The 22,815-nt window shown below is 50.1% G+C and overlaps 1 pseudogene; it reads left to right on the plus strand.

The window, feature by feature from the left end:
* LOC128949415 (cell division cycle protein 20 homolog) overlaps window positions 1–19,858 on the plus strand; it is a 33,315-nt pseudogene extending 13,457 nt beyond the window's left edge.
* The last annotated feature ends 2,957 nt before the right edge of the window (window positions 19,859–22,815 follow it).

The raw sequence follows: 22,815 nt of genomic DNA on the forward strand, positions 1-22,815 counted from the left end.
TACAAAGGGCAGGGCAAAGGGCATTGGACTTAAGGGAAGACGGGGCCAGCCACCAGGGGTACCAAACCAATGAGGAAACAGGGAAAGGAGAAACAGGGGAAGTTGGGACATACTGGGAAGTGGGAAGCATCAGTGTTAAGCAAGAGTCCATGGGGAAGTCCTTTCTGTCCTTTCTTTCCCAGGTGAGGAAAACTCTATGGTAAGTCTCTCCAAGGCAATGCTGTGGGGATTTCCCTAAGGTAGAAGGATTCAGAGGATTCCACAACTCCCCTGTTTTTCTTAATATGAAGACTTCCCCAATGGACTTCTGCAGACACTTAAATAAACAGGGAAACGTGTAAAATGATAAAAACAATTATTACAATCTAAAAAGTTCCTTTAACAAAAGATGAAACCCATCTCGTCAACCCCCATTGTCAGAAAAATTCATTGATCCAGTCTGGATTCTTTTCCACCTGTAAGTCCTTTATTTGTTCCCTCGGCTTCTGGATGCTTGCATGGGTAGATTTTGAGTATGAAGAAAGGTTGAGGCCGCACATCCCTTCAAAATCTTGGCAGCTGTCTCCATGGACAAGCAGTAAAAAGTCTACTGCTGCTTGATTTTGCAATGTTGTGCGCCTCGTAGTCTCAGTGTCACTAGGCAGGTCACTGACTGCAGTGGAGGTAGCGTTTGCCGGCTTACTAAGCCAACACTCTAGGTGAGAAAGCTCACTGACAGCCTCAGCTGTGGCCTCGCAAGGTAAAAAAGGTGAGACCATGGCTCTCTTTACTTTGTTCCAGTTGTAAACTTGGCTGTGGCAATTTTCATCAAATTCATATATGATCTCTTTTGGCGTGCCAATTTCCCTTTTTGTTTCCAATTTTGGAGGAAAGTTACATTTGGGGTGAGGGTAGTGAGCTGGCTAAGGCTGCAGGGACTCCCTTGAAGGCATGAGGGGATCCTGGCCCATAGTTGGTCTCCAGAGATAAGGAACACTCCCCGGAGCAGCACTTTGGGATGGAGTGAGGATGAAGAAAGTGTGGGACTGGTGTAATGGCACCAATTTGGAGGGGTATAATTTTTATTAAATGGGGTTACCCCTTTCCTGTGGGTAGACTTAATAAGTTCAAGGCGGGTCAAGTGTTGGTTGGGAGCTTGAGACTGAAATTGGACACAGTAATGAGCTTTAGAGGACCCCAACAGCTCTAATTCTTGGGGTTCCTCTGGTGCTCGAGGTAGGGTCTTGGTCCACCCATCCCAAGTGTCTGCCAGATTGGGTTTCATATCTGTATATGGGTTTTCATTTGCTGCTAAAGGAACCCCTACCAGGCACGTCGACAGGGGGTTGTCCACACTACCCATGGACAGGCACAGATTGTCTTGCTGTAAAGTCTTGGCTAGTGTGACCCAGATGTTCTGACTGGGCTAAAGGACAGTCCACGCACCAGCTGATGGAAAGGCGAGGAGCATCCAAAATCCTGTCTGGAATAGTTGGGGATTCCCTGTTGCCAGAAACATGGTAGGATGCTTGGGGGTGATGAGTTGATCTGTGAGTTTGAAAAAATGGATTTTTAGACTTACATAATTTTAACAGTCCCTCAAATCTTCTCTTCTTATCCCCTCAGTTTTTAATGAGTAGAAAAGAGGTGGGAAAACAAGAGGGGGTAACAGTGCAACAAACTCAAGAGAGATAGCAGTAAAACCAGCTAAAGAGGGGTAACAGTCCAAAACAAAGAGCAAATAAAATGCAACAGAGAGTCTTATGATCTTCTGGAGTAGTGGAGAGTCATCTTCCTCTGTGACAAACATCTGTGTTTACAGTCTTTTTCCTTCTTCTCCTCCATGCCTCCCAGGCTTGATCTCTATGCTGTTTCTGGAGTTCCAGGGAAGTGTCTCTGGGAGCTGCACTTGGTGATTCGATGAACAGCATGACATTCTTGCCGTGAATCCACCTTGGGCCAGATTCTGTGCACATGTAGGCACAACCTCTGCCCCAAGTTACTAATGGGAATGGGCCCATTATTCTCTTGGATTCGGGGTCTTTGGTCAGCACAGGGGGTTTCTCTGTGAGCTGAGCTCAAGGCACTTTGAGATGTGCCGGACCATGGGAGGGTTTGGCTCCATGAATGAATTATTAAGAAAACTGATGACATCAAGAGCCTTATATAATCTTTCTACATTTGGTAGTGTTACAACTCCTCTACGCTGCTGACAAAGGACTCTCTTGAATGTACAGTGAGCCCTCTCTACAACAGATGGCCCCATTGGGGAATGGGATATGCCAGTGGTGTGTTTCACCCTCCACTGATCTAAGAATTATTGGAAATTTTTGGAGGGGTAAACAGGACCATTATCTGTTTTGATGGCTTGCAGAATGCCTAGGATGGAAGACACTGGAAGAAAATGTTTGATAATGTCTTTGGCCTTTTCTCCTGTGTGGGAAGATGTGAATATAGCCCTGGAGAATGTATCTATGGACACATGAATATATTCCTGTCTCCCAAAGGGTGCATAGTGTGTAATATCTGTTTGCCACAATTGTAAACTTTTGAGGCCTCGGGGGTTAATCCCAGCCCCCATGGAAGGCAAAGCAAACTCCTGGCAATTGGGGCAGGAGCCCACAATTGCTCTCACCTGTTCCCTTGTGGTTTTAAACATATGGATAAGGGCTGGTGCATTTTGGCAAAAAAAATGGTTGGTTCAATTTAGCCTGATTAAAAATGTGTGGGAGGGTGGTCTGCACTGCCATGGCTAAGATAGCTGCTCTCCAACTGCCTTCTGTAATCAGTCCTGGGAGATCAGTGTGTGACCTCACATGCCTAATGTGATATGGTTGCTCTCAGTGGGAGAGGAGATATGTTAACTTTGAAAGCAAGCTGTATAAATCTGGATTTGGCACTTCCATCAACAAGGAATGTTCTGCTCTTTCAGCTATTCCAGCAACATAAGCCAAATCAGTAACCAGATTCAAGGGCTGTTTGAACTTCTCAAAGGCTCTGAGAACAGCTGCTAATTCTGCAATTTGTGGGGATCCCTGAACAATTTGAACATCAGACTCCTACTCCTGAGTGTTGTGGGATCTCAGCCTCTCAGGACTGGGTGCAGGGTGACCAAGACCACCCCTGGGGGGCTCGGGAGTCCTGGAATGCTGCCAGAAATGTCTGGTGGCTGGACTTTGATCCCACAGGAGAGACGACATCAGTATGAGGATAGGAGGATTTCACTGGGGTGAATGGTGAAGGGATAAGTTAATTGGAGTGTGAGATACAGGGTTTAAGATTTCTGTGCAGGGGGGTCTAGAGAAGTAAGATGGAGGAATTGGGGCGTGCCCTTCTCCTTCTTCTTCTTCTTCTTGGCCTCCATCTTCTGTGGTGATGTTGGCACTTTGGGATTGGACCTTACTAAAAGTGTACTGGTTAATAAGGGTGAAAGGTATTGGAGAAAAATGATAAATATTGTATACGTAACTCCGAGTATAAAGATAGGTGGCCGCCCCAGGCCCATGTGTGTGCCCATGGCTGACTGCTGAGCAGAACTCTGTCAGGCCCAGAGAAAATCTTTTAGATAAGCATTTAATAAACACCGAGACCGAGAAAAGATCTGAAGTCCCTTCTCGTCCTTTGGAGCGCGGGCGGCCCAAGGCCACCTCGGGCCTTCCCAGACCATCTAAACAGCCGAAAATCCGACAGAGTGTCAGGATTTTTCCAAGTCATAACTGACTTATGGGATTTTCTGGAGCCATCAGTAAAAACAGTCCCTGCCTTTAAAAGAGTACAACTCTTTAATGATTTTGGGACGAAATTAAAACAATCATTAAATAGTTTATGTTTCTGTAAGCGGATAGAGATTTGACCTGGGTAGCTGTCAAGAGCAAACTGGAGGTGTTCATTGGTCTGAAGAAAAGCTTCCAGTTCACTTGATGTCACTGGGAGGTAAATGCATTGAACTCACACCCTGCTAGGGTTTTGAGGTGTGATCTGGCTTTTATAATGAGCTGAGCCTGGGGTGTAGTGATTGTCTTAATCTTATGTGGTTGGTGCGATCAGAACACCCACTTTGTGATTAAAAGCTGATCCTTCAGAGTGAGGTCCCACAGGAAAAAGGGCCCATGAAACTTGAGTGGCTTACCCAAGATGACAAATTGGTAAGGCAGGGTAGAGTCAGTGTGGAGGGCTTGTCTCATGGACTATGCCTCTGATACCTTTTGGATCACTACCTGGGTTTTCATTGTGATTGTTTGTGGTGAGTTGAGGTCATTGCAGCCTCTCAGGAGTTTGAAAAGGGGTGTAAGGTCCTTGATTGTGATCCCCAGCAGTGAACAAACCCATTTGATGCTCCCGCATAGCTGATGAAAGTCCCTCAGGATTCTCGGGTTGTCCACGATGGTGAGCTGCTGGGGTACGATGGTTCTTTCGCTGATCCACAGTCCTAGGTAGGTCCATGGGCACGTGCGCTGAATCTTCTCTACAGCAGTTTCAAATCCTGCTCCTTCAATGGCTTGAATAGTCTTTTTGAGAACAGCCTCCAAATAATAGTCAGTCTCAGTGCATATTTAAAATATCATCCATAGAGTGAAAAATTATGGCATCAGGAAGTTTTTCTTAAATGGGTGAGAGAATGCGACCAACAAACATTTGGCAGATAGCTGTTGAATTTTTGATTCTTTGGGGAAGAACTTTCCTTTGATACCTTTTGAGAGGGGCTTGTCTATTAATTGATAGCATGGAAAATGCAACTCTTTGGGGCATCTCTGGGATGGAGAGGGATGTTAAAAAAGCAATCTCTGATATCAATGACTGCCAATTTCCAATCTCTAGGGAGCATTGAGATTGAGGGTAGGCTGGGTTGCAGAGGGCCTGTGTCTTCAATGACCTCATTGACCTTCCCAAGGTCTTGCAGGAACCTCCACTTGTCTTTGACTGGTTTACGAATGACAAAGACAGGGGTGTTCCAAAGGCTACTGGATGGTACTATGTGGCCTTTGGAAAACTGCTCCTGCACAAGGGATTCGAGCACCTTTAACTTTACTTCTGAAAGGGGCCACTGATCAAGCCACACTGGTTCATCAGTTTTCCATCTGAGCGGTGTGGTAGGGCACTGCACAGTGGCCCCAGCTAGAAATCCTGTGGTGGTGAGGGGATTTCTAGCCTTGCTCCCCACTGGGACAACAGGTCTCTGCTCCATAAGGTAAAAGGTGCCCTTACCACAAAAGGTCTTACTGTGGCTACCTGACCCTCAAGTCTTTGAATAAGGATTGTCTGTTTGCTCCACATGGAGGTGGCAGCTCCTCCAGTCCCAGAGATGTCTCGATTGGCTGGCACCAGTTCCCAGTCCTGTGGCCATCGGAGTGGGCAATGATGGTCACATCCTTTCTGGTATCTGCTGCACCTGTAAGATAAACTTTGTCCCCTTTGTTAACTAAGCCACACTCTATAAGAGGTCTGTCTTGGCCCACAATCTCTGCCCAAAAAACTTTAGGGTTTTTTGGCATAATGTCAGTCTATTTGAGTATGAGGAAACCTTGGGCTATGGGTGTGCCCTTAGATAAATACCAGGGTGGGTCTACAAATGAGACAGTCACAGCAATTTTATCCCTTGGTCCCACAGTTTGGACTTCTGGAAGTACTTGTAAACTGTCTGGTCTGTTAATGGAATCCCCTATGATTAAAATGTCCCTTGGTCCATCAGAAGGTCCAAATTCACCAGTTGGAATTTGGTAGCTTGCCTCATCCTTAAACTGGATGGAAAGGGCCCTTACCAGCGTGCTTTCTGTCCTTGCCTGAATGTATTAGGAGGTCTCGGAGGGTTGGTTCTCTTTCTTGTCATCACAGTCTGTCGGTGCCTTGACATTCCAGGGTGGTGGGGAAAGAGGGATGGAATGTCTTGGCATTTGGTGTCATTGCACAGGGCCACCCTGCACTTTGCTGGAAGTTTCCCTGGGCCAGGTGTTGCTGTTGAGACAGCTGATGCTGGATCTGCTCATGATACTGAAACTGGGGATTGTGATTAAAATGTTCTTTACAGTCTAAGCGTACAGCGGAGGGAAAAACCAGTGGAGGGATGTCTCTGCAAAAAGTCTTTGTCACATTCCACCTTGAGGTGGCCTTGTTCCCCACACCTATAACAGCTCATATTTTGTTTATTTTGTGCCACAAAGACTTCAGCTACTCCTTTGCTGGCTGCCAGGGCTACCATATGTTCTGTAGTTGTGAGACGGGTACAGGCTTCCACCATTTGCTGAGTGGTGGGTTCAGGGTCTGGAGGGAGTGCTCTTATAATTTTTTTGCATTCCTCATTTGTGTTGGACACTGCTAGTTTGCTGAGCAGCTCTTCTTCTCTAGCCCTTGGGCAGTCGACTTGTTTATCAATAGTGTCTTTTAGTCTGTCTGAATTCAATGTCTCATCAATGCTCTGACAAATGTCAGTGAAACTTTGTTGTGGAGTGGTACCATCCCATGTTTGGAATAAAGCATTCTGGGCAGCATTTTTAATGTCCTCTAAAACAGCTGGGGGTAGATTTAAGGCTTGGTCTTACGTATTTTCAAATGGTCCTTCCCCATTCAAGTGCTCTACTGTAAAGTAAGCTCGCCCATCCTCAGTTTGTAATTTTTTACTAATGCTTTTACTTATTTTTTCCAAATTGATTCCCACAGAAAAAGCTCTGTAGGTGATAGGAGGAGGGACATAACATAACGAAGACCATGGGCGATGAGCACATGAGCTGAGAAAGTTACTTGTAATAGATATTTAAAATACGGAGATTTACGTCCATAATCTTTAGATGCTTTGCACAGTTCTTTAAGTTTCTTGTATGGAATAGATTCCCATTTAGGGACTCTCCCTCTTTCGTATATAGCTGGGGCTGCTAGGACTATTAGCTTTTGAGCCAAATCCCAATTACTGTCCAAAGCTGCTTCTCTTTGGACTTTTGCCCAATGATTCTGAAATTCACTGTCTGAATCTGAGGTATCACTGTCCTCTGAAGAGGAAATAGATGTGCTAGCATGAACACAGGAAATCCAGCTGGGGAGCAGTCAGTGTTTGGAGTCTTTCGTCTTTAAGCTGGATGTTTTTTAATTAGCTTCCCTCCTGGTGAGGCATGGGGATTCAGAGGATTCCACACGAGGTGTTGCTGAGCAGGGCTTTGAGGGTCAGGCTGAAATGAATGTGCCAAGGGACAGTGAGGCTTGGGAGGTTCCTCCCCACTCCTGGTGTGAGGCAGAAGAGTCTCACCCACCCTCTCGTGGATGGCTGAGCTGTGGTGGGACTAGGGCACCTGTTTGGTGCCCTAGTGCTGTGGCAGCTGAGGCAGCTCCCTGGCCCAGGAGAGCCTCAGTGGGCCCGAGGGTCAGGAACCCCCAGCCCTGCTGAGGGGCTCCTGGTCCACAGGAGCTCACGGCTCCTGGTCCACAGGAGCTCACAGCTCCTGGGCCAGCTGTGGGATGTGTTCTGCCCCAGAACCTGCTCAGTGCAGTCCTGGAGTTCTTTGAGGAAGGGTCCTTGTTAAATGTCCTGGTTTTCTTTTTGATTTTATTTTCATATGTACCTGATGATCCCTGGCATCGGATACAGCTAAGGAATGGATAGACTGGATTATCAAAATAATCAGTAAGTGTGCTGGATCCCATTGCTCTTTTCTGTGGCCATCCATGGGAACCCATGGGATGGAATGGGATGGGATGGGATGGGATGGGATGGGATGGGATGGGATGGGATGGGATGGGAAGTGTTATCCCTGAGAGATGTGAGACCAGTGGAGGTCTCTCCCCTGAGCACGTTGCCTGCAGAACCCCTTCCAGAGCACAGCAGAAGCCTGGCCTTTGGGGTGGGATCAGTTTGGTCAGAGGAGTGACCTTCTTTGACCAGGGACATGTCCTACTCTAACAGTGGATGTTCCTTGCAATTGGTAACAGTTTCAAAGACATAGCAAATCCCTTCTGGGATATCCTTTCCTTTCTTTGAACAGGAAAGGAGGACTCTGACTGTGGGTTTAGCTACAGGGAGCAACAGGAGAAGCCTTTCCGTGCAGGTGATCCAGTCCTTGCCCACACTACCTGGAAACTGAACCCTGCCAAGCAGGAAGGAGATCCAGAGGTGAGGGCCCAGTGCAGTCAGATCGAGCAATCCCACCTGTCCATGAATTCCCATTTCCAAAGGCCTCCAGCCAGTCCTTTGTTATGTTGCCCATCGCCATGCAGCTGCCCAGGACCCCGGGATCCCAGGGTGCACAGATGTCCCTGCAGTGGGCTTTTCCCAGCACAGACCAGCACAGCCTGGCCTCTGCTGGATCCCACCCCCTGGATTCTAAGACCAGCTGTTTTCCTGCCCCTGCCCTTTCCAGACGGGATGCTGGCAGAGGAATGTCATTCCCTCAGGGGACACTTGGAATGTAGCATGGCCTGGGCTTTCCCCCATGTCCAGGCCTTTGGGCAGTGAGGTGGCCATGAGGTTCCTCTCAGTATTCCTCACCAGCTGCACAGGAGCTCCAAGCCCAAGTTTAGAAGGGCTCTCAGTGGTGCCAAGACACCTTTCAACAGGCAAAAGCTGTTAGAGAAAAAGTCTCCATGTCAGAAAGAAAACTGGGGCTACAGTAGGGAGGCCCAGGTTCTTCCCACACCAAAATCCTGTTGGAATAGGATTTGAAAGCCAGGATAGTGGTATGTGGTGCCCACAGGTGCATCAGCCTGTGAATTCCACATCTCTTTTTCTCAGGGATGAGTGAATTCATTTCCAAGGGTGCTGAGTTAGAAAAGATTATCTAAGAAAAAGAGGTCTGGAGAAAACAAATTGATAAACAGGCAGGACATGAGGGAACTAAGTCTGAGCTTTTTGTTTGTCCTCTGAATAAAGAAATAAAGCAAAAAAAAAGAATCTATTTCTGGATTGCACATTGAGCACAATGCTTAATTCCCCTGAAGTGATTATTTCTCCAGAGAGTGGAAGAAAAAACCAACCCACAGCAAGATCTAAGAAGAGACCCTCAAGAAGAGACTTCAGAAAAGAGGATATGAGCATCCTCAGAGAGAATGGGTGATCTCCCACTCAAGGAAGAAATGTCAGTTTCCCACTAACACCAGTCATTTCCTGCAGGAAGGAGGGAGAGGGAGAAGACCAACAAGGCCCTGGAATCCAAAATAAACGAGGCCTTCCAGGACCTTGACGATAAAATGGAAGCTCTGCGTTAAGACTTAAAAAAATTACAGGAGATCAAAAAAGACCTGGAGAAGATCCCAGGTGAGCAGGGCCTTTGCCAAGCAGGCTTTCATCCCTCTGAAGGCAGAAGCTGCTCTACGGGCCAACCACCCTGTGAGCTCCTCCTGCTCGGCTCCTCAGAGGGGATGGGGAAGGGACAGTCCTTCCATGGGGAGCAGCATGGAGGTTAAATCAGAGCCTTTGGGCCTGCTTGTGTCAGATAGCTGGTCTGCTGCTCAAGGAGGAAACACCAGTGACCCTCTGACCTTGTTCTTTCATCACAGGAAACAAAGAGCAGGGAATTGCAAGGGTCCTGAAATCCATGTTGAAGAAGGACCTCCGGCAACTCTCCCAAAGAATTCAAACCCTGGCAGAAGATGTAGAGGAATGGCCAGCAGCCACAAAGGATGAGCTTAGGCTTCTCAGAGCATACCTGCAGATGAACAAAGGTGAGCAGGGCCATTGCCAAGCAGACCTTCTACAATCTGAGGACAAATGCTGCTCTTCAAGCCAACCACCCTGTGAGCTCCTTCTGCTCAGCTCCTCAGCGGGGATGGGGTGGGACAGTCCTTCCATGGGGCCCAGCTTCTGTGACACATGGCACTGACACACCTCCATGCTGAAGTGTTCTCTGCAGGTGCACGTGGTCTGAGTCCCTCTTCTGTCCCTCACCTTTGCATGGGGTGTGTGCTGGGAGTTCTCTCACTGCCTGATACTTGCGAAGGGTCCCCCCTTGAAGCCCTGTCCCCATCTCTCTCCCTTTCCCCCTGCCCTTCTCCTGCTGCCCCACTCCTGGTCCCATGCTGAGGCACACGTGAGCTCAGCCTTGTTTCCCTGTGGATGCTCAGCAGGGAGAGGAGCTGCCCTAAGCAGAGCCTGGACATGTGTGTGAGCGCAGGGTCTTCATGACCAAATGGAATTCCTGTGAGGTGAGGATTTCTAAGGGGGAATGAGGAAGGTAAAAACCACCCACAGAAGAGCCCTGAGGAGAGACCCTCTGTCAGGGAAGTTAAATCAGAGCCTTTGGGCCTGCTTGTGTCAGATAGCTGGTCTGCTGCTCAAGGAGGAAACAGCAGTAACCCTGTGGCCTTGTTCTTTCTTCACACAAAACAAAGAGGTGGAAATTGCAAGGGTCCTGAAATCCAACTTGAACTTGGGAAGAAGATGTAATGCAAAGTCTGGAGCCCACAAAGGATTAGCTTCAGCCTTGCAGAGCGTAACTGAAGAAGAACCCAGGTGAGCAGGGCTATTGCCAAGCAGACTTTCATCCATCTGAAAAAAAGCTGCTCTACATCCATCCACCCTGTGAGCTCCTCCTGCTCAGCTCCTTAGAGGGGATGGGGAGGGACAGTCCTTCAATGGGGACTATTCTGTTGACCATGGCACTGAAACACCTTGTCTTGATTTACAAGACAGGTGTCTGCTAGGGAAGGCAGAAAAGCGTCCCTTGGAATGGAGAATGTAAACCTCCCCCCTTTGAATTATTATAATTTTGAAAATAGGGTCTCTCAGGCAAAACTATGGGAATGGGAATAGCAGTAAGAGTTCTTTATCTGTATGTACAACAAGGCACACACAGCACCAGCCCCTGCAGCATCACCAATCACAGAGCAGGAGCCCAGTCCCACAGTTCTTTCCTAGTGCGTATAACAAGGCACAGAGAGCACCAGCCCCTGCAGCATCACCGATCACAGAGCAGGAGCCCAGTCCCACAGTTCTTTCTTAGCGTGTATAACAAGGCACAGAGAGCACCAGCCCCTGCAGCATCACCAATCACAGAGCAGGAGCCCAGTCCCACAGTTCTTTCCTAGTGTGTATAACAAGGCACAGAGAGCACCAGCCCCTGCAGCATCACCGATCACAGAGCAGGAGCCCAGTCCCACAGTTCTTTCCTAGTGTGTATAACAAGGCACAGAGAGCACCAGCCCCTGCAGCATCACCGATCACAGAGCAGGAGCCCAGTCCCACAGTTCTTTCCTAGTGTGTATAACAAGGCACACAGAACCCTAGCCCCTGCAGCATCACCGATCACAGAGCAGGAGTCCAGTCCCACAGTTCTTTCCTAGTGTGTATAACAAGGCACACAGAACCCCAGCCCCTGCAGCATCACTGATCATAGAGCAGGAGCCCAGTCCCAGCCTTGGGGCTGCGGCACTTTCCCCTCTGGTGCAGTTCCCGGGATGGCCAGCAGGGGCGCTGGTGGCTCCCGGTGGGCGGGCCAGGTGCAGTGATTCCCGTGGGGCTGCAGGAGGCGCTGTGGGCCGGCGCGGGGAGCGCGCGGCAATGGCGGCTTGGCCCAGACAGGGAGGGGTGGAGGAGAGGCCTTGCTCCACAAGCCCCGGGGCAGCCGAGCCCTGTGCCCCAACAGGACTCTCAGAACCAGCCGGATAAAATGGCAGGGATGAGCAGAAAATTCCGGGACAGTGAAAGAGAATGTCCCAAAACTCCAGGGCAAATAGCTGCAACCTGTGGAATGCCTTTGCAGGGCAGGGGATGCAGAGCCCAGCAGCAGAAGAAAGGTTCCTTGCTGGGTCACAATCGTGGTAGGAGAAGGCAGCAGGGACGGGGTCTCGCAGTGGTGGTAAATTCTCACCCCAGCCTGTGTCCCCTCCAGTGCCAAGAGAGCGAGAGCAAGCTAGGAACTGCCCCCAGCCCAAATCTCCCAGTATCCCTGCCCCCTGTCATGATCCGTTCTTATGAATGGTTTCATGATCATTCGTGGATTTGATCTCAGGGTGCAAAAAATACCAACACGGTATAAGGGGGGTTTGCAGTGATAATTAAAACAAATGCACCTTTATTGAATAACCACAGCAAAATGCGTTGGGGAGGAATTGGGGAAAACGGGGAAAAATAAGGAAAAGAGGGAGGAAGAGAAAGAAAGGTACATAGCTACCAAACGTAGGGTGGCAAAGTCCTTTGATGTCCAGCCGATGGAGTTCACCAGGTCATGTCCAGGGAGATCTCAGGTGTGCAGTTCACCCAGACTCTAATTATACTCTTTTTTTGATGGGGGAAGGGGATGAATCTTGAAACTGAATGAAAGGTAGTCTATTGTATCTTCGGGGGAAAGAATGGTGTTTAGAGAAGGGTACGCACAGTCCCATGTTCTCAGCAGTGGGCAAGAGCCATTGTCTTCTTGGTCCACTGCTCACACCTGCAACATCCATCTTGCTTTGGTCAGTTTGCCTCCCCTCACACACCTCCCCCAGGCTGGGTATTTCAGTCCCAGTCCCTGGAAAGTGTGAGGGGGGGAGCCCTTTTCACATACAGGTTTCATGTCTTGGTTTTTTATGGAGAGGCTCCTTACATCTCAGTTTGTCTGTCATGGTGGTTACAAACGAGTCAGAGGGGTCTTCTGTGGGGACCACCCAAAACTCCGGAGAAGTCCAGCCAGGCCAAGAGGTGGGACAACATCCAAGGCTATTGTTGCAAAAAGGGCAAGGTGCTTCCTCCTTCTATCATTGGGTTTAATGTAGCATACAGCAAACACATCTGTGAACAATAGCTCAGCAAGTCAGGGGCTATGCTCAGGTCTCAGAGTTCTCGGAAAGGGACTTTCTCCAACAGGGCCAGAAATTTCAGAGGAGGGTCTTTTCTTCAGTGGTGCCCAATAACGATGTGAGGCAGATAAGAGGAACTTTGGACAGAGTCTCACATCCCCCCTGCGCCTCCCAGAGAAACTCCTAAAAAAACAAGAGTTCCCCCTCCCCACCCAGCTCAAGCCATCAGCTCCCATTAGCCACTCAACGGGAAGAAATTCTACAGGTGATAAGGAGAGAACAGGAAAGAAAGAAAACAACCAAAAGTCAGCCCCCAACATTATCCACCCCGAATTTTTTCCCATACCAACATGTTACATCAAATTTAAACCTTTAAAAATTATATACATATATACATGTAGATACAGATACAAGCATGGCATCATGGGTAGTTCACCCTAATACAAGGTCCCCTTGAGGTATACATTGGGTTTCTCCATCCTTTTGCATCAACCACCAGGTGCAACCTGGTCCCTGGGCAAAGACAATGCCACAGATGGGATTGTCTTTGCTGGAGGCCGAATTAACCAAACAGTTTTTCCCAGCATAGCTCTCATATGTACCCCTGGAACCTTATTTTCATCTGTTGTTTTCAAGGGCTCAGACTGGGCAGAATCTGCTCGATTAGTGGAACCTTGGCTGTTCACTAACCACGTGGCCTTTGCTAAATTAATCTCCCAGTTATTGAAAGTCCCCCCACCCAGTGTCTTTAAGGTAGTTTTAAGTAGGCCATTGCACCGTTCAGCTTTTATAGCTGCTGGTGCATGGTAGGGGATATGGTACATCCACTCAATGCTGTGTTCCCAGGTGTTTAAAGGCTGTTTTTGAAATGAGTCCTGTTTTCCAATTCGATTCTCTCAGGGATGCCATGTCTTCACAGGATTTGCTTTCCCAGGCCCAGGATGATGTTCCAGGCAGTAACATTGGGAGTAGGTTTCTGTTTGCTTTTTTAGGATTTTAACTAAGCCTTCTGATGTTGACATTCTTGTATCGAACTTTCTCACACACTTTCTGTAAATAACTCATTGTTTTGCATTCCTTTATGGAGAAGGAGAAAGTTGATGGTTGGTTTGTCCAGTGTCATTAGAGAGGTGGCACTGTCACCCTCCAATCCACTGTCACTCTTGGAAAACAATAAATGTTGGAGTCAGAAAATAAACTTCCCTTTTTTCTTCACCTTGAGAGCAGCGGTGTGCGCGTGTGTTGTTTCGTGTCCTATAGCGACATCTGGTGACCGCCGCAGTGAACTGCAGCCTAGGCTGAGACACAGAGTCCGGATCGTGGTGAGGTCGTGTTGTCCGCCCCCCTCTTTGGTGCTTTGCCTGTTCTGATGGTGATGGCAACCTCTGTGGGTTTCGAGAAGGATTCCCTCTTTTTGAACCTCTGGATGGAGGTCCTGGAGTGGAAACAGGTTTCTGTTTCCTGGAGTGATTTTGAGAGATTGTTTCTGTGGGCCCGAGAGCGAGGGCTCTTTTCGGACCCTGCGAAAGCGTTCTCCAGGGAGGAGTGGTCTCTCGTGGGGGTCCGCTTCATAGAGGCCCTCTTTGATGATTGCACCATAGACGTGAGATTGGTGCTGGTGTAGTGGAAAAAGTGTGAGGAGATTTGGCGGGAGTCTGGTTCTTGTAGCCCTCGGAGTTCCCAGGGGAGCCCTTCAGTCTCGGACGAGGACGAGGGGGAGTTTGAATTTCTGTGGAGCCCTCCCTCCCACCCCGGGACGGTGTGCTGGTGGGTGATGATTGTTCCCCTGGGGTGGATTGGGGTCCTGGCCAGCTGGTCCTGAGTCCGGGAGGTGAAGCCCCGTGGGCTTCTGGGGACTCTGTGGAGTCAGCTGGACGTCCTCGCCTCGCCCTGCCCCGCACAGGCGGTGGGGCGGGGGGCGTGCTGCCCTCTCTTTGTCCCTTCCCGGTGCTTGAGGGTCAGCCTCTGCCTCGGATTGAGCCTAATTCGGTGATGACTCTTTGTCCGAACTGCCGTGTTTCCACGAAACTCCCCCTGAGTGCGGCAAGGGCAGGTTCACCTGCCTGCAAGTCGGGCAGCACAGCAGGGGGGGCGACTTCGCCCGTCTCTGGGCCTGCACAGCCTGCTGGGCATGCGCAGTCGGTGGAAGCAGCCGGGAGTGGGGCGGTGGTCGGCGTTCTGTCAGGCCCCACTCCAGTGGGTGGGCAGTCCACGCCACTCCGCTCAGTGGGGATGGTGCCCGCTGTAGAGTCTAGCATCTCAGGTTGGACGCTCACAGGGGCTGTGCCAGACTCCCTTGTGCCACCTGTCAGTGACTCGGCTCCGCGGGCCGCGCCTCTCTTGGCACCCCGCCCCTCCCCCATGTCAGGGACCGGGCACCCCGCACCGGTCTCATCCCAGTCCACACCAGGTTTGCGAGCTGTGCTGGCACCTGTGCCTGCCGTGGTGCCCCCCTGCCGGGGCTGTGGCCTGACAGGGCGCTGAGGTGCTCACCTTTAGCGCAAATGCTGACACGGCCAGTGGGAGGCTGGTGGGTGTCCGGGGCTGTGGCACCTCCTCGTCAAATTTGTGGATGCTTCCCTCATGCCAGGTGACCATGCATCTGAGGGACCCCGTGTGTTTCTGGTGAGAAGCCAAAACTAAGTCTGACGAGGTGTGTGAGCCTGCCTCCTCACGGCATCTGCAGGGTTGTGGAGTGGGGTCCTCTGACTCTGCTGGTGCTGCAGGTGGCGCGGGGGCGAGTGGTGTTCAGCTGGCTCCCAGTCAATCATCTACTCTTGTTCCTGTGGGGCCCAAGGACCGGACACAGCAGGTGCTGTGGCTTTGCCAGGGGGTTCCCAGGCTTTCCTGGTGCTCAGGGGTGTTACTCATAACACCCATCATCCCCTTTCATATAAGCTGGAGAGAGAAGTCCATGATGCGGTTGCTCAGCATGGTTTGGGGTCTACTGAGGTTATGCAGACTCTCCGGAGGGTTGCTACAGATGTGCTGATGCCTCATGACCTCCGTTGTGTGGCACATTCTCTTTTTGACCCTTTGCAATATGATGCTTTTGAGACCCAAGTGGGTTTGTTTGGCGGCCAAGGCAGTGGTGCAGAATGCTGCGCTGGCGCCGCAGGACCCCAGGTGTGGGGCTGTCGCTGACGTGCTGTTGGATGTGGGGCTTTATGCCGATGTTCGGGGGCAGGTTGGATTCGATCCCCTTGTGCTTGACCAGTGCCACATGCCGGGCATGGCAGCAATTGTTCAGACCCTGGAAATGGCTGCTCCAAAGAAGCCGTTTGCGACCATTGTCCAGGGGGTTGATGAGCCTTTCATGGCATTTGCGGCAAGGCTGACTGCATTTGTGGAGAGGCAGGTGCCTGATCCTGTTGCCAGGAGGATTGTGATTGCAAACCTTGTGAGGTACAATTGCAATGATGCTTGTAGGAGGGTCATAGTGGCTCTGCCTGGTTTTCCTACTGTCTCCCAGATGGCAGAGGACTGTGCAGACATCGTCCCCCTGGGTTGAAAGTTAGCTGCTGTGGCTGCTACTGTGCAGCTGGTCTGGGCATCACTGCAGGGCAGGCGGCCACAGCAGGGGACTGCGCAGGCTGGCAAGAAGCAGGGGAAGAAAGCACAGAAGGTCAGATTTCCCATGTTCTTGTGTGGTCAGTGCGGTAGGCCAAATCCCATGTCCAATGTCTGCAAGGTGACTGTTCATGTTAATGGCCAGGCTTTACTGGGCTCAGGAAATGTCAGGCGGAGCACGCAGGAGGAGCGCGTGCAGACACAAGCTTCTCCCCAGACCCCAGAGCCGATGGAAGTTTGCTTTGCTGGCTTGCAGTCAGCACCCGTGGCTCAGCAGGTGTGGATGTCTGCACCATAGCAACAGTTGTTTTAGAATCTTGTCAAATACACAAGGTTCCCCTGGATGCCTTTGGTCCCTTGGGTGGGGGCATGAGTGCTCTCCTGGTGGGAAGGTCTAGTGCCATTCTTCAGGGCATCATTGTGCACCTGGGGCTCATAGGTGCAGATTTCACAGGGCAGATTTGTGCCATGGTCTCCACACCCACCCTCCCCGTCACGATCCTGAAAGGGACGCGACTTGCTCAGCTTGTGCCTTTTAAGTCCTATTCTGTTCCCAGGACAGCTGACCGGTCACGTGGAGCGGGCGGCTTTGGATCCACTGGGCCGCCTCAAGTGGACCACTGTCCTGGCCAAGGACCCTCCCGAGATGCTGCGTACCCTGTCCGTTCCCGGTGCGACGCCATCAGAGATTCACCTCCATGGGCTTCTTGACAGTGGTGCTGGCATCACGGTTCTCTCCCATGCTGCCTGGCCCTGGGAGTGGCCCCTGGATCCGGTGGAGACGTTTATCGTGGGCGTGGGAGGGAGAATGAAGTGCCAGGTGAGCCAGTGGCCCGTGCTGGTCACGAACCCGGATGGACAGACGGCTTGGGTTAGGCCTCGTGTTGCTTCCATTTCTGAAAACCTCTGGGGGAGGGGTGTTCTGTCTGCCTGGGGGGTGCGCATCGGGACGGGTTTTTGATGGGGGCCACTGCGATGAAGGGCGCAGAGTGTCCTATGCCTCCTATACGGTGGCTGGTGGACAAACCCGTCTGGGAGAACCAGTGGCCCCTCCCTCAAGATAAATTGGTCACCCTTTAGAATCTGGTGCCGGAGCAGTTGGACCAGGATCATCTGGAGCCTTCTACCAGTCCCTGGAACACTCCTGTCTTCTGCATCAAAAAGAAATCTGGGGAATGGCAGTTGTTACAAGATCTCCGAAAGGTCAATGCCGTGATGGAAAGCATGGGAACATTGCAGGCGGTCATGCCATCGCCTGCCACACTTCCCACCGACTGGCCAGTCCTCATTGTGGATCTGAAGGATTGTTTCTTTACGATTCCTTTGCATCCCGATGACAGAACAAAATTTGCCTTCTCAATGCCAGCAATTAACAATGCTGAGCCCGCGTAGAGATACCAATGGAGGACATTGCCTCAGGGCATGGAGAACTTCCCTGCCATATGGCAATGGTATGTGGCCTGTGCCTTGTGTGGAGTTTGCAAGCAGTTTCCTGATTCACGTCTGTATCATTATATGGATGACATTTTGGTGGCTGCGTCCACCCAGGATGAGCTGCAGAGGATTCAGCCTCGGTTGCTCCATGCTTTGCATGCTCATGGACTGCAGGTGGCTCCAGGAAAGGTTCAACAGCAACCTCCTAGGAAGTATTTGGGGGTCAAAATGACAATTTTGACATGGAGGTGCAATTTGTGCATTGTGTGAAGACACTGAATGATGCTCAGAAATTGGTGGGTGTCATCACTTGGTTACGTCCGTACTTGGGACTAACCGATGCACAGCTGTCTCCTCTGTATGATTTGTTGAAAGGGGACTCTGATTTAAACTCACCTCGCACATTGACCCCTGAGGCACGTCAGGTGCTGGAGGTGGTTCAGCAAGCTGTTTCAGCTTGCCAAGTTCATCACATTGATCCCTCTGTTGATGTCACTGTATTCATCACCACTCCAGATTCGCATCCCACAGGCATCATTGACCAGTGGAGTGACAAATGTTCCGATTCCTTGCTCATTTTGGAATGGGTTTTCCTGGCCCATCAGCTGCAAAAGACGGCAACTGCATTGTTTGAGCTAATTGCTTGCTTGATAATCAAATGCCGCCAACAATGTTTGCAATTGATGGGTGTGGATCCCGCAAAGATCATATTCCCAGTACAATGGAAGGATTTTGACTGGAGCTTTGCAAACAGTGTGTCCCCGCAGAGTGCTCCGGAAAACTTTTCAGGGCAGATCACTTATCATCTGCCCAGCCATAGGCTACTGCATATGGCAAAATTCACACAAATCCCTTTGCAGCCCAAAAATAGTCAGCAACCCGTGCAAGGAGCCACTGTCTTCACTGATGGTTCAGGGAAAACAGGAAAGGCCATTGTTACTTGGAGGGACAGATCAGAGTAGCAGGTTCTGGGTGGTCATGACGATGGGTCAGCCCAATTCGTTGAATTGAGGGCTGCTGTCATGGCATTTGAGAAATTTTCGCAGGAACCTTTCAACTTGGTCATGGATTCCGCCTATGTGGCTGACATCACGCAGTGGTTGGGTCATTTGGTTTTGAAGGAGGTCAGTAATCCTGCCTTGTTTCATTTACTGAAGACCTTGTGGTGTGCCATTCAGGCCCGGGTTCATCCATTCTATGTTCTGCATGTGAGGAGTCACACCAATTTGCCAGGCTTTATAGTGGAAGGTAACGCGAGGGCTGACAAGTTGGCTAACCCAACGTGGGTAGCGCCTCAGCCTGATACACTCGCGCAGGCCGAAGCATCGCATGGGTTTTTCCACCAAAACGTACATACCCTGCAGAAGCAGTTTCAGCTGACGCCAACTGAGGCTCGTGACATTGTTGAGTCATGTGATGACTGCTACGCACTTGGTCTGCCTTTGCCGGTAGGGGCAAACCCCAGATACCTTAGGGCCTTGGAGCTTTGGCAGACCGATGTCACCCAGATTGCCAAGTTTGGCTGGCTCAGGTATGTGCATGTCACTGTGGACACGTTCTCATCTGTGATGTGGGCTTCTGCTCACACTGGGGAGAAGGCCCGTGATGTCCTTGCCCACTGGAGGCAGACCTTTGCCATTCTGGGCATACCTTCTGCTGTGAAAACTGACAATGGTCCTGCTTACGCATCGCAAAAGGTGCGGCAGTTCCTGCAGTTGTGGGGTGTCTCTCACAGGTTTGGTATCCCTCATTCTCTGACTGGTCAAGCTATTGTAGAAAGCACTCATGGTACTCTGAAGCAGGTTCTTCAAAAACAAAAAAGGGGAATGCAGTGTGAAACCCCGCAGAGTCAGTTAACAAAAACTTTGTGTGCAATCAATCATCTCACTGTGCCGCAGAACTCAAATAATCCTTTCATTTTGAATCACCATCTCTCGTTGCAGCCTCTGGATGAGGCACATCAGCCTCGAGCAAAGGTTCGGGCGCAGAATTTAGTCACTAAACAGGGGGAAGGTCCCTATGAACTTATCACTTTGGGGCGCGGGTCCACAGATACTGGAGTACACTGGGTACCTCAAAGTGTGTTCGCCCTGACCTGGACCGCAGAGACAGAATCCAGCTGACGGGCAAGATGGAAACTGTGACCAACCTGAAAGGCATCAAGCGGGTGAATCATTGAGTGATGACTCGGATGCAGACGACGCGAGTGATCACTCCAATGATTCCTCCACAAATGAACACTGACTATTGTTCATGTATTCTTTTTCACATTGTTCATTTTCTTTTCTCTTTTTCTTTTTTTAAACAGAAAAGGGTGAGATGTCGCCCTTATTTTTCAACATTTTCTAAGCCTTCTGATGTTGACATTCTTGTAGTGAACTTTCTCATGCACTTTCTTTTCCATTCTTTTATGGAGGAGGAGAAATTTCATGGACTGTTGGTTTATCCAGTGTCATTGGAGAGGTGGCACTGTCACCCTCCAATCCACTATCACTTTTGGAAAACGATAAATGTTGGAGTTAGAAAATAATCTTCCCTTTTTTCTTCACCTTGAGAGCAGCAGTGTGCACTTCTGTTCTTTTGTGCCCTATAGTGACAGGAGACAGGGGCCTAGACACTCCATGTTCATGCAGCAACAGGCAGCTTTATTGAGATCACCCTTATATAAATGAAAAGGCCCGTGAGGTTAATCCTCATTGGCTGAGCCAGTTACTATTCAGCTAACCAGCCAATAGCAGCCTGAGTCCCCAAAGGCCTGGGCATGCTCTTAATGGTCAAATTACATAAGTAAGGGAATTATATAATAAATCACTTATTTCAGTTATAAAGCTGGAATTATTTATACTGTGAGGCATACAGGCCAGCTGTAGGCCACCACAGAGGAACAACTCATGAATATGTAAATAGTGTGTGTGATAAAACCTCTGCTCACCTGATGCTCGGTGTACTCAAATGAAGGAAGGATCCTCCAAGTGATCAGTGCTGCAATAAAGAATGGCTGCTTTTTAATACTCCAACTGTGTTAGAAAGTTTCTATTTGGGTGATTTCAGTATCAGTTCCACAAGGCCCTGTAGTTTCACAGCGGCCCCTTGGTTCTGAAGTGTCACAATGGCGTCAGTCCCACAAGGCCCCACAATGTCCAAAGAGTCCCCTTAATTCCATGGGGCCCTGAAGTGCTACAATGGCCCCTTGGTTCCATTGGCCCTGCAGTGTCACCCTGGGGCAAGAAGCCAGGGGGGATTTGTTCCCCACACGCTGCAGCTCCCTGGGCCAGCTGGCACTGACACCTTCTCCCAGGCCAGCACTGCTGGGCACAGCCAGGGCCGGGCCACACTGCAGCTCCCTGCAAACCACGGCGGGGGCTGCGAGGCCGAAACCTGAGTCACAGACAGTTTGTCACTCTTCCTGTCTGTATTTGACCAAGAAATGTCCCATTGTGGGGTCCCCTTTCCTGCAGTCACTGTAGCACTGGGACCGTACCTGGAGCTCTGAGTGAGAGAAATGGCCAGCACTGCACCTCTGCACTGACTCGGGGATGGTGGGAAATGCTCTGTGGGGTGGCTGGAACCATGGAAAAAGGGCAATTGGCAGTGCAGAGGGAAACCCAGTTGGGCTGCTGGACTGGGGCAAGACATCTCTGTCCAAGGGAGAACCTGGCTGTGAAAGTCCCTCGTGTGGATGCTCATGTGCCCAAGAGTCGGGCACTGAAGAGCATCACAACAACGGACAGGAGGATGGGGCTGCCAGGATTAAAGTGTCTCAGGGGGGTCTGGACTGGCCACACAAGGGTGAGTTATTTCTGGACACCTCAGATTATCAGTGAAAAGATGCAACCTCCAGGTGAGCTCATGAGCAAGGGGTGGATTTAACCATGGACACCATCTCCAGGTTATCCCTGACCGTGAGACGTGGGCTGAGATCAAGCAGGGCCAGGCAGGCAAGTAAAGCCCCTGTGGTGTGGGGGACAATGGTGGGAATATAAATCTGGAGAGACACGTGGTCTTTGTAGTGGGAGTAAGAAATTGGAGAGCACCATTCCTAAACCACAACAGCCCTGTCAGAGCCAGCCCTGTCCCTGCATTGCCCCAGCTCTGCTGCCCCACAGCTGCTGGATCAGGAAGGGCAGAGCCATGGGGCAGGGAAATGCACAGGGACTCCTCCTGGGAGTGACCTTCCATCCTGATACTCAGACCCCAAGCCAGAAACCCCCATCCTCAGCTGGGAGCTCATCATCAGAGTCTCACTTGGTGATCTTTCACACTGAGATGTTGGTTCTTCCTTTCCGTTTCTTTACTTTTGGGGCTTTTAATGGCTCCTCCATAAACACGGCAATTCATGTCCCTGATATAGCAATTCTTTCCTTTTTAAGGAAATGTTGGGAATTAGGCCAGATTAAAATGCTGGCATGGTGTGCATAGGTACTTGCAGCCCTGTGGAGAAGCAGTTGGGAAATCAGAATCAAAGAATTGTAAAATGGTTTGAGTTAGAAGAGACCTAAAAGAGTCTCTGGTAAAACTCCCCTTCCATTACCCAGGGACACCTTCCCTTGTTTGGGTTGTACAAAGCCCCTGACCTTAAGCACTTCCAGGGATTGGGCTTCTATTCTACGGGCAACCAGTGCCAGTGTCCTGCCATCATCATCATAAAATATTTCACCTTACATAAAATCTAAATCTGCCCTCAGTCAGTTTAAAGATACAGTGTATTATTCTGTATTATATTCCCCAGTACAATCTCTGGGCAAAAAGCCATTCCTGGACTTAAATCACATCTCCACGGCTGAGCACCTTTGAGAGGGCCCAGAGATCTCCCAGGATGTGCTTTGGAGGCCCCAAGAACTTGATCACGATATGGGAGCTGGAAGTCCTGGGTTCAAAAGTGTGGAGACTGAGGACAGAACAAGAACAGCCTGTGATGACTACAGAGGTGGATTCAAATATAATGGACCTCTCCTTCATAGTGGAAATGAGCCTGAGATAGAAATATTGTCACCAAGTGCAGCTGTAATGACCCAGAATGGAAATGAGGAGAGATTAATTTCCATTTTGGCAGGGCTGGGGCACAACACATCCCCAGAAGGAGCCTTAGTCAGCCCCAGGCTTTGTGTGGGCAGGCGGAGGCAGGCAGGAGGCAGA

The sequence above is a fragment of the Melozone crissalis genome, unplaced genomic scaffold (genome assembly GCF_028551555.1).
Source record: "Melozone crissalis strain CALT ecotype California unplaced genomic scaffold, PUWL_Pcris_2 ptg000231l_1, whole genome shotgun sequence".
In the NCBI taxonomy this organism is placed as follows: Eukaryota; Metazoa; Chordata; class Aves; order Passeriformes; family Passerellidae; genus Melozone; species Melozone crissalis.